Raw genomic sequence first — 12,279 nt, forward strand, 5'->3', positions numbered from 1 at the left:
AAGGGACCTCCAGTTGGGTACATCTGTCTAGGATAAAACGTGTCTCCTTTGAAACCCCACAGGACCCCTGCCTGGATCCAGCTCTGCAATATACCTATGAGCCCCCTGAGGGCTTGAGATACCTATTCAAGAGAAAAGACTCCTCACCCAGAGGATATAAATAAAACCAGATGACCTGCTGTCATCCCCCCCTGGTGGAGGTGTTGGTCATCACTTTTGCCCTCCTTATTGCATTAGCCCTGATTCTTACCCTCACCTGCGCCCCTCCTGGCACCCCTATCTCTACTTGTTTTGGAAACCAGACTTTCCGTTAAACTGTTGGGAACTTTCAAACTTCCTTGGATCCCCACAGATGATGAGGAATCTAAGCCACTCCTGCCCTAAGTCAGATCCTGTCCACATGTGCCCCCTCCTTCTCCTGTCTATCATTGCACTCACTCCTTACGTCCCTCTAGCCCACAACAAACCGCTTTCTTGGAAACATAACTCTATATGGCAATGGGTACAAGCAGTGGCAGAAATACACAACCTAATGGACTGCTGGGCCTGTTTCAAGCAACTGGCATTTACTCCCAACACCACTATTAAGGGCTGGCCCATGACCTATAATCACTTGTTAACCCTAACCCTCACATGAAGGAATCTTACGGAACCTAACCCCACTTTCCAAGTTCAGGGAATGTCCTCCATGGTGTGGAGGACAGCCCATCCTAACTACACCTGTGTCCGGGCTGAACAATTCTGGTACACCAACATTTGGTCACCGTTTTTCAATAAGTCCCGCTTGCTCAATTGCTGGGATGAATGGGAAGAAGATGGAGGAAAGGGAAGCTCATGTACCACAGCCTGTCCCGTGGGAGCTAAGTATACCATTGAGGGCCAAGACAAAACCCTAGACAACATCAGGACCTGTAACGGCACCCCATTAAACCTCACTTCCCATGGATGCAATGAAACCTCCTAGGTAATGGTCTCTTTCTTCACGCGCCTAAACTGCTCCACATATAGCCGCATCCACAAACAATGGTAAAAAAATTCCCCATCTGGTCGTCAGCCTGGGGCCGACCCTTCATCAGCCAGTACCCTGGTTGTAACTTTTCTGATGAATTAGAGGAATGGCTTTATCGGCCCCACACAAATGGCACTCCAACAAAAAACCTCCATCTACATCCCAACACCACCTCGAATTCCATGGGAATACTTTGCCTTGAATCCAGTGGAGTCTGCCTGGGCTACATTGGACCCCAAAACCAAACTATCACGGTCAAGTGCTTGGATCCAACCATTATGTGGGGTTACTGGGCAATAGGGTATTCAGCACCCCCTGAGTCACAGCTCCAGTTCTTCAATGCCACCTGTGAACCCCAACTGGGTGTACAGTCCTACTGTTCAAAACGAGGGGTTGGACTCAATAGCAGGAGTTACGGCTCTGATCGGGTCCCTCATGGGTCTAGCAGGAGGAATCACCTACAATGCCATCTTGCCCACAACTTAACCAACACTGACCAAAGTGGCACAGGAAACTGGAGCCGACTCCTGCAGATGTCCCTAGAGTCCCTGGCAAAAGTGGTCTTAGACAACAGATTATCTCTAGATTACCTACTAGCTGAACAAGGTGGTGTTTGCACCTTGGCTAACACCTCCTACTGTTTTTACATAAATGTTACAGGACAAATTGAGGAAAGTGCCCAACAGTTACTATAGCAGGCTACGTGGCTAAAAACAACACAGGTGGATCCAGAGATCATCAGTCAGGTTTGGCAGTCTATCAAGAAATATCTGCCCTCAGTAACAAGGTTTCTGCCTTTCCTGGGCCTCTTATGGCTATCCTGCTGCTATTGATTTTTGGTCCTTGTTTGTTTAACCTTCTAGTCAATTCATGTCCTCCAGATTGGAAGAATTCCATGTCAAACTGATGGCCATGAGAGAATTCCAGCCCATCCCAGCTGCTGACTGTGAAGGGAGAGACATTCTGCCTTTGGGGCCCCTAGACCAAGTTTCTGGAGATTTCTGTTCTCTTCAATAGGCAGGGACAACACCCCATCTCAGCCTGAAGCAGCTCCAGAAGATAGACCCTCAACCCTCAACATCCCTTAAGAATAAGGGAATGGAAATCTCAATGGGGAATGAGACAGGGAAAAGGCAGAACCAAAAGCTGTCTCCCAAGTAGCAACAGATGCCTGACCACTCCAGGTAGCCAACCAGCGGCCTGATCGTGAGCTTGGTGCCTGGCCTGCAGAAGATGACTGCCTGGCCCAGAGACTAACCAATCCCCAGCTGCCCGCTTCAACCACTATACATCAGCACCCCAGACCCCACCCAAGGCTGGTTGGTCAGCTTCCACCCGATCATCCCGGCCTGCTTTCCTTCCTTGGGTAGATTAGTCTACTTTATTTCTAATCAGCTTAGCCTTTGTCTCTCAATAAACTTGTATAATCTCTGCTGACCCGCTCTTGAATTCTTTCCTGCATGAGGTCAAGAACCCACATAAGGCCTGGGTCTGACCTGGGACCCCGGTCCCACCTGGCCCAGTATCAGAGTGATCCTACAAATGCCAGGAGGAAAATACTTCCCTTGTAGCTGCAGTCTTCCATTTTATATTATTCACTGAAGGAGTTCAGTGGTGAGCACAGACAAGCTCTAGCTGCACCCTCAGGCTATACCCTCCCTACAGTTGGCTGCCTCTGAACAGCTCCAGCCTCCCTATGCACCACAATCATCCACCACCATCCTGCAATTGTGGTCTCTTCTACAGGCCAGCCAAGGCCTACACTCTCTGGCAAGTTTCTTCACCACTAGCAGGCAGGATTTTTTTTTTTTTTGAGGAAGATTGGCCCTGAGCTAACATCTGTTGCCAATCTTCTTCTTTTGCTTTTTTCTCCCCAAAGCCCCAGTACATAGTTGTATACCCTAGTTGTACGTCCTGATAGTTTTTCTATGTGGAATGTTGCCTCAGCACGGTTTGATGAGCAGTGAGTAGGTCTATGCCCAGGATCCGAACCAGTGAACTCCAGGCCACCGAAGAGGAAAACACGAACTTAACCACTACACCACTGGGCCAGCCTCCAGGCAGGATGTTTTTTGGTAGCCATGCCCTCTTTGAAGGGGTCCAATTCTCAATATGAGAAGGAAGGTGGCCTCTCCTATTCATTTACTGTCTGTTCTTCCTCATCCTAGAGGAAGTGGCTGCTCTTTTTCACCTGCTACTTCTGAACCCCTTAAAGTCTTCTTTTTCTCCTTTTAGTAGTTAACCACCTTCTACTACTTAGCAATTCTTTCTGTTAAAAGTTCTCTCTGCAAATGGTTCTCTGTCCATGGTCTCTGCCTCTTGATTGGACCCTGACTGATATACCAATTATCAACCTAGAGATGTTTTCCTCTAAACCAAACTTTCTAGAGTATTTTTTCAATTTGGAAATGCATTTTAAATTTCATCAGATGGCTTTTCATCATCCATGAAGTTATTCACATTGTTTTTCTCCCACAATGGCTTTCTAATTGTAAAGAAGCCTAAGAAAAATGCAGAAAACATGAACAAAGAGATATACATTAGAAATCATTGCAAGTTTAGGGAATAATATAAATTTCTTTAAAACTGTCATTGCTAAATCTTTGGCTGCAGACTCTCATTAAGATACTCCAAGTACCATAATGTACAATAATGACCCATGGTTTGCCCCAGAATGGGCTATTTGAATGGCCAAGTGGCATCCAGGATGGCCTCATGGCTGGCCAGTAACTCTAGGCCTCTTTTACAGTGGCTGTTTGTCCAAATAGAGACATTAGAGATGGCCTATAATCTGGGGGAATGGCCCTAAGAAATAGCTGCTTAGTATCTACATCTAAGGGTAATGTCTGGAGCTAGGAAGGGATTCATTATTCCCTCCAGACGTTCACTGAAGTAGTAGACCCATTAGACTATAACGATTTTGGACAACAGCTATCTGCCTTCCTCTAATTAGGCCCACTGCTAAGGGCTCTAACATTAAGTACCACAATGATAGGGTGGACAATCCTCAAGGTCATAAAAACTCAATGTAGGAGGGAGAAATATAGGGTCCTTCTTTGGGGAATATTGTATTCTTGGCGAGCCCTTTTGAGAGATCAGTTGGGACTCTCAATAAGTTGTTAAGCAAGGGGCACACAAAATACAATTTGGTGGATCTTGGAATGGGACAAATTTAGTTCAGAGTTAGTGTTGAAGAGGCATAATAGCCAAACAGTCCCCTTTGATCCTCTGACTGCATGTAATCCTTTTTTTTTTTTTTGACCTTTTTTTTTATTGTGGTAACATTGGTTTATAACATTGTATAAATTTCGGGTGTGCATCATTATACTTCTATTTCTACATAGATTACATCAGGTTCTCATGCTCACCACCCAAATACTAATTACAATCCATCACCACACACGTGTGCCTAATTATCCCTTTTTCCCTCCTCTCTCCCCCCTTCCCCTCTCTTAACCACCAATCCAATCTCTGTCTCTATGTGTTTGTTTGTTGTTGTTATTATCTACTACTTAATGAGTGAGATCATACGGTATTTGACCTTCTCCCTCTGACTTATGTCACTTTGCATAAGACCCTCAATGTCCATCCATGTTGTCACAAATGGCTGGATTTCATCGTTTCTTATGGCTGAGTAGTATTCCATTGTGTATATATACCATATCTTCTTCATCCATTTGTCCCTTGATGGGCACTTAGGTTGCTTCCAAGTCTTGGCTATTGTGAATAATGCTGCAATGAACACAGGGGTGCATGTATCTTTATGCATTGGTGTTCTCAAGTTCTTTGGATAAATACCCAGCAGTGGAATAGCTGGATTGTATGGTAGTTCTATCCTTAATTTTTTGAGGAATCTCAATACTGTTTTCCATAGTGGCTGCACCAGTTTGCACCCCCAATAGCTGTGTATGAGAGTTCCCTTCTCTCTACATCCTCTCCTACACTTGTTGTTTCCTGTTTCGTTAATTATAGCCATTCTGTCAGGAGTGAGGTGATATCTCATTGTAGTTTTGATTTGCATTTCCCTGATAGTTAATGATATTGAACATCTTTTCATGTGCCTGTTGGCCATCTGTATATCTTCTTTGGAGAAATGTCTGTTCAGGTCTTTTGCCCATTTTTTAATCAGGTTGTTAGTTTTTTTGTTGTTGAGATGTATGAGTTCTTTATTATTTTGGAGATTAACCGCTTATCAGAAATATGGTTTGCATATATCCTCTCCCAATTGTTAGGTTTTCTTTTCGTTTTTTTGGTGGTTTCCTTTGCTGTGCAGAAGCTTTTTAGTTTGATGTAGTCCCATTTGCTTACCTTTTCTATTGTTTCTCTTGCCCAATCAGACATGGTACTTGAAAATATACTGCTGAGACCAATGTCAAAGAGCATACTGCCTATGTTTTCTTCTAGAAATTTCATGGTTTAAGGTCTTACATTCAAGTCTTTAATCCATTTTGAGTTAATTTTTGTGTATGGTGTAAGGTAAGGGTCTACTTTCATTTATTTGCATGTGGCTGTCCAGTTTTCCCAGCATCATTTGTTGAAGAGACTTTCCTTTCTCCATTGCATGTTCTTGGCTCCTTTGTCGAAGATTACCTGTCCATAGATGTGTGGGTTTATTTCTGGGCTTTCGATTCTATTCCATTGATCTGTGTGTTTGTTTCTGTGCCAGCACCATGCTGTTTTGGTTCCTATAGCTTTGTAGTATATTTTGAAATCAGGGAGTGTGATACCTCCAGCTTTGTTCTTTTTTAAAACTCAGGATTCCTTTGGCTATTTGGGGTCTTTTGTTGTTCCATACAAATTTTAGGATTCTTTGTTCTATTTCTGTGAAAAATGTTGTTGGAACTTTGATAGAGATTGCATCAAATCTATAGATTGCTTTAGGAAGAATGGACATCTTAACTATGTTAATTCTTCCAATCCAAGAGCACAGAATATCTTTCCATTTCTTTGTGTCTTCTTCAATTTCTTTCAACAATGTTTCACAGTTGTCAGTGTACAGCTCTTTCACCTCTTTGGTTACGTTTAGACTTAGGTATTTTATTCTTTTTGTTGCAATTGTAAATGGGATTGTATTCTTAATTTTTCTTTTTGCTACTTTGTTGTTAGTGTATAGAAATGCAACTGATTTTTGTATGTTGATTTTGTATCCTGCAACTTTACCCTATTCATTTATTACTTCTAAAAGTTTTTTGGTGGATCCTTTACGATTTTCTATATATATATAAAATCATATCATCTGCAAATAGTGACAGTTTCACTTCTTCCTTTCCAATTTGGATCCCTTTTATTTCTTTTTCTTGCCTGATTGCTCTGGCTAGAACTTCCAATACTATGTTAAATAGGAGTGGTGAGAGTGGACATCCTTGTCTGGTTCCTGTTCTTAGAGGGATAGCTTTCAGTTTTTCACCATTGAGAATGATATTAGCTGTGGGTTTGTCATATATGGTCTTTATTATGTTGAGATACTTTCCTTCTATACACATTTTATTCAGAGTTTTTATCATAAATAGATGCTGTATCTTGTCAACTGCTTTCTCTGCATCTATTGAGATGATCATGTGATTTTTATTCTTCATTTTATTAATGTGGTGTATCACGTTGATTGATTTGTGAATGTTGAACCATCCCTGCATCCCTGGAATAAATCCCACCTGATCATGGTGTATAATCTTTTTAATATATTGTTGTATGTGATTTGCTAATATTTTGTTGAGGATTTTTGCATTGATGTTCATCAGTGATATTGGCCTGTAATTTTCTCTTTTTGTGTTGTCTTTGTCTGGTTTTGGTATGAGGGTAATGTTGGCTTCGTAGAATGAGTTAGAGAGCTTCCCTTCCTCTTCAATTTTTGGAAGAGTTTGAGAAGGATAAGCATTAATTCTTCTTTGAATGTTTGGTAGAATTCACCAGGGAAGCCGTCTGGTCCTAGACTTTTATATTTGGGGAGGTTTTTGATTACTGTTTCAATATCCTTACTAGTGATTGGTCTATTCAAATTCTCTATTTCTTCTTGATTCACTTTTGGAAGGTTGTATGATTCTAAGAATTTATCCATTTCTTCCAGATTGTCCTGTTTGCTGGCATATAGATTTTCATAGTATTCTCTTATGATCTTTGTATTTCAGAGGTGCCGTTGTAATTTCTCCTCTTTCATTTCTGATTTTACTTATTTGAGCCTTCTCTCTTCTTTGCTTGATGAGTCTAGCTAAAGGTTTGTCAATTTTGTTTATCTTTTCAAAGAACCAACTCTTGGTTTTATTAATTTCTTCTATTTATTTTTTAGTTTCTATTTCATTTATTACTGCTCTGATTTTTATTATTTCCCTTCTACTAATTTTTGGCTTTGTTTGTTCTTCTTCCAGTTCCATTAGGTGCATTGTTAGATTGCTTATTTGACATTTTTCTTGTTTGTTGAGATAGGCTTGTATTGCTATAAACTTCCGTCTTAGAACTGCTTTTGTTGTATCCCATAAAATCTGGCATGTCATATTTAAATTTTCATTTGTCTCCAGGTATTTTTTGATTTCTCCTTTGATTTCTTCATTGACCCAATTGTTGTTCAGTAACATTTTGTTTAATCTCCACACATTTGTGGCTTTTCTGATTTTCTTCCTATGGTTGATTTCTAGTTTCGTACCGTTGTGGTCAGAAAAGATGCTTAGTGTTATTTCAATCTTCTTAAATTTATGGAGACTTGTTTTGTGGCCTAATATGTGATCAATCCTGGAGAATGTTCCATGTACATTTGAAAAGAATGTGTACTCTTGGATTTTTGGGTGGAATGTTCTGTATATATCTACCAGGTCCATCTGCTCTAGTGTGTCCTTTAAGGAAAATATTTCCTTATTGATCTTCTGTTTGGATAATCTATCCGTTGGTGTAAGTGGAGTGTTCAAGTCCCCTACTATTATTGTGTTACTGTCTAGCTCTCCTTTTATGTCTGTTAATAATTGCTTTATATATTTAGGTGCTCCTATATTGGGTGCATAGAAATTTACAAGTGTTATATCCTCTTCTTGGATTGTTCCCTTGATCATTATGTACTGCCCTTCTTTATCTCTTATTACAGTTTTTATTGTAAAGTCTATTTTGTCTGATATGAGTACTGCTACCCCAGCTTTCTTTTCATCGCTATTTGCGTGGAGTATCTTTTGCCATCCTTTCACTTTCAGTTTGTGAGTGTCTTTAGGTCTGAAGTGTGCCCCTTGTATGCAGCATATATACGGATCTTGTTTTTTTATCCAGTCAGCCACCCTATGTCTTTTAATTGGAGCATTTAGTTCATTGACGTTTAAAGTAGCTATTGCTAAGTATGTACTTACTGCCATTTTTTTTAAATTTAAATTTAAATTTTTTTGTTTATTGCAGTAACATTAGTTTATAACATTGTATAAATTTCAGGTGTACATCATTATACTTCTATTTCTGCATAGCTTACATCATGTTCACCACCCAAATTCTAATTACAACCCATCACCACACACATATGCCGAATTATCACTTTCACCCTCCTCCCTCCCCCTTTCCCCTCTGGTAACCACGAATCCAATCTCTGTCTCTATGTGTTTGTCTATTGTTGTTATTATCTACTACTTAATGAAGGAAATCATACGGTATTTGCCCTTCTCCCTCTGACTTATTTCACTTTGCATAATACCCTCTTTGTCCATCCATGTTGTCATTTTTTAACTTTTTTTTTCTCAGTGTTTTAGTAGTTCTTCTCTGCTCCTTTCTTTGTCTCTTGCTCTCTTCTCTTTTGGTTTGATGGTTTCTTTAGTTTATGTTTGTTTCCTTTCTCTTAGTTTTTTGTGTATTTATTATAGGTTTCTGGTTTGTGATTACCATGGGGTTTATATATAGTAACCTACGTATATAGAAATCTATATTAAGTTGACGGTCTGTTTACTTTGACCTCTATCTGAAAGCTCTTCTCTTTAACTCCCCTCCTCCCACATTTTATGTTTTTGATATCATATCTAACCTCTTTTTTCTGTGTTTGTATCCATTACCCTCTTATCATGGAAATAGATAATTTTTCCTATTTGCGGTCTTCTCTTTTCCCCTTAAATAAGTCCCTTTAGCATTTCTTGTAGCACTGGTTTCTTGGTGACAAACTCCTTTAATTTTTGCTTGTCTGGGAAATTTTTATCTCTCCTTCCATTTTGAATGATAACCTTGCCAGGTAGAGTATATCTGGGCTGTCAGTTTTTTCCTTTTAGCACTTTAAATATATTGTCACTCTCTTTTAGCCTGTAAGGTTTCTGCTGAGAAGTCAGCTGATAGCCTTATGGGGTTTCCTTTGTATGTAACTTGTCTTTCTCTGGCGGCTTTTAGGATTCTCTCTTTATCTTTAATTCTGGACATTTTGATTATGATGTGTCTTGGTGTAAGCGTCTTTAGGTTTATCTTGTTTGGTACTCTCTGTGCTTCCTGTACCTAGATGTCTGTTTCCTTCTTTAGGCTAGGGAAGTTTTCAGTTATTATTTCTTGAAATAGATTCTCTGCCCCTTTGTCTCGCTCTTCTCCTTCTGGGACACCTATAACACAGATGTTAGTGCACTTGATGTTGTCCCAGAGGTCCCTTACACTGTACTAACTCTTTTTAATTCTTTTTTCTTTTATCTGTTCAGCTTGGGTGATTTCTTCTAGTCTTTCATCCAGCTCGCAGATCTGTTCTTCTGTATCCTCTACTCTGCTTTTGAGTCCCTCTAGTGAATTTTTCATTTCCAGTATTGTATTCTTCATTTCTGATTGGTTCTTTTTTATATCTTCCATTTCTTTCTTGATGTTCTCACTGAGTTCATCCATTCTTCTCCCAAGATCAGTGAGGATCCTTAACACACTTTGTTTGAACTCTCTGTCCGGTAGGTTGCTCATTTCTGTTTCATTTAGTTCCTTTTCTGGGGTTTTGTCCTGTTCCGTTACTTGGAATGTATTCCTTTCCCTCCTCATTTTGCCTCTTTCCCTGTGCTTGTGTCGATGTATTAGGTAGGTCAGCTACACCTCCTGCTCTTGGAGAGGTGACCTTGTGTAAGTGATGCCTTATGAGGCCCAGCAGTGTGCTTCCCCCAGTTCCAAATATTCCAGGAGTGATCCCCATGTGGGCTACGTGTGTCCTTCTGCTGTGGCTGGGTTGCTCTTCCAGTAGGTGCCCAGGGAGGCTGAGCTGTCCCCCTGGCCAGCTGGTTGCAATGCTTAGCTGCTTGTAGTTGTTGTGGGCCCTTCAGTCTCTTTATCAGGTGTGGGGAGCCCCAGCACAGCTGGCTGCAAGGTCTAATAGCACATTCCTGTTGCAGTATTTCTATTAAGTGAGTAGGCCTCCAGTGTGGCTGGTTGTTAGGCTCAGGGGCTTACAATTGCTATAAGCCTCCAGCCTTTAAGTCTCTTGTCAGCTCTCTAAGGATTGCAGCTGTGTGGGTCTGGCCTCAGACATGGGAGCACCTAATTGTTTCAGGCTTTGGAAAGTGGGGCCAATCCCCTATGTGGGTCTTTGAGAAGCACAATTCTTCCGTAGCTGACAAACCCCATTGCCCACAGGTCCACACACACAGTCAACACAGTCCTGCCCTGTGGGTGCACCCCAACCTCCTAAAGTGGACCCAGTCTCTCCAAGGCGGGAGTCCCACACACTCCACCACCACCCCACACTCTCCACCTGCTCCTCATGCACACCCTGCCACAGAGAGGTGGACCCACTCACCAGGCTGCAGAGAATCCAGGCAGTTCACTTAGCAGGCCCACAAGTTGCCCGAGGGCTTGCTGTTGGGTGGGTCCAGTCCCTAGTGTAGGCTGCCTGCACTGGATGAGCTGGATTAAATTGGTGCTCTAGTGGGTGGGGCAGACCCTGGGCTAGCAGGCCAGGGGAAGAACTCCAATGGCACCTGCCAGCATCCATGTCAGCACATCCACACTAGGTAGCAACAATGGCCACTGCCAATATCCCAGTCCCTGGAGAGGTCTCACCTCTCACCGAGATGCACTCACAGCCTATCAGGTCAGTCTCTTTTCACCAAAGGACTGTGCACCTTTCTTTCTGGTGGTTTTAGGTTGCTTTCTGAAATGGATGAATTTGTGCATGGGCCCTTTAAGAGCTGGCTTTAATTTCTTTGTGAACCAGCTTTTCTGTGGGTGTTCCCCAGTGTTGTTAGTAGCAAGCAAAGTCAGATATTAGGCCACTCATCTCGGTTTGGACCCACTCGTCTGGGTCCAAAAAATGCCTATAGTGGGAACGCTCCCCAGCTCAGGGCCCCCACTCCTCCAGGGATGGCTGCTTACCTTTGGGTTGCTCCCAGGCGGCCATGAAGCATTGCAGCTTGTGAAGGTGGCGTTTTTTCTCTCCAGAAGGGAATTTCTGCCTCTTCTACCTCTATTAGGATTGCCGTTTGTTGCAGGGGTTCCACTTATCCAGTTTTCATCTCTCTCTCAGGAGTAATTTTTCCAAGAGTAGTTGTAAATTTGCTGTGTCCGTGGGAGGAGGTGAGTTCAGATTCTGCCTATGCCGCCATCTTGACTTCTCTCCCTGCATGTAATCCTTAATTAAAATTTGAATTTCCAGTTGGGCAAGATCTTGGGTTTCATTTTGAATTTCCATTTCTTGCCCTTGTGTGTCATTTTGTGGGTGATTATGGTATGAATCAATCAATGTAATTCATCAAATTAACAAACTGAAGAAGAAAAACCAAATGATCGTATCAGTTGATGCAGTAAAAGCATTTGACAAAATTCAACATCTATTACAAATAAAAACTCTCAGCAACCTAGGAATATAAGGGAACTTTCTCAACCTGATAGAGGTCATCTACAAAAATCCCACAGCAAACATTATGTTTCATGATGAAAGACTGAATGCTTTTCCCCTAAAGTTGGGAAAAAGAAAAAGAAGTCTGCTCTCACCACTCTTATTCAACATCATACTGGATGTCCTAGATAGCGTAATTAATCAAGAAACAGAAATAAAAGTATTACAGATTGGAAAGAAAGAAACAAAACTGTTGCTATTTGTAGACCATGTAATTGTCTATATATAGAATCTCAAGAAATCCACATAAAACTGTTAGAACTAATAAATGAGTTTAGAAGGTCACAGGGGGGGCCGGCCCCGTGGCTTAGTGGTTAAGTGTGTGCTCGCTGATGCTGGCGGCCCTGGTTCAGATCCCGGGTGCGCACCGACACACCGCTTCTCCAGCCATGCTGAGGCCACGTCCCACATACGGCAACTAGAAGGCTGTGCAACTATGACATACAACTATCTAATGGGGCTTTGGGGGGAA

The sequence above is a fragment of the Ceratotherium simum genome, chromosome X (assembly GCF_057802395.1).
Source record: "Ceratotherium simum simum isolate JZ-2026a chromosome X, ASM5780239v1, whole genome shotgun sequence".
NCBI classification, from domain to species: domain Eukaryota; kingdom Metazoa; phylum Chordata; class Mammalia; order Perissodactyla; family Rhinocerotidae; genus Ceratotherium; species Ceratotherium simum.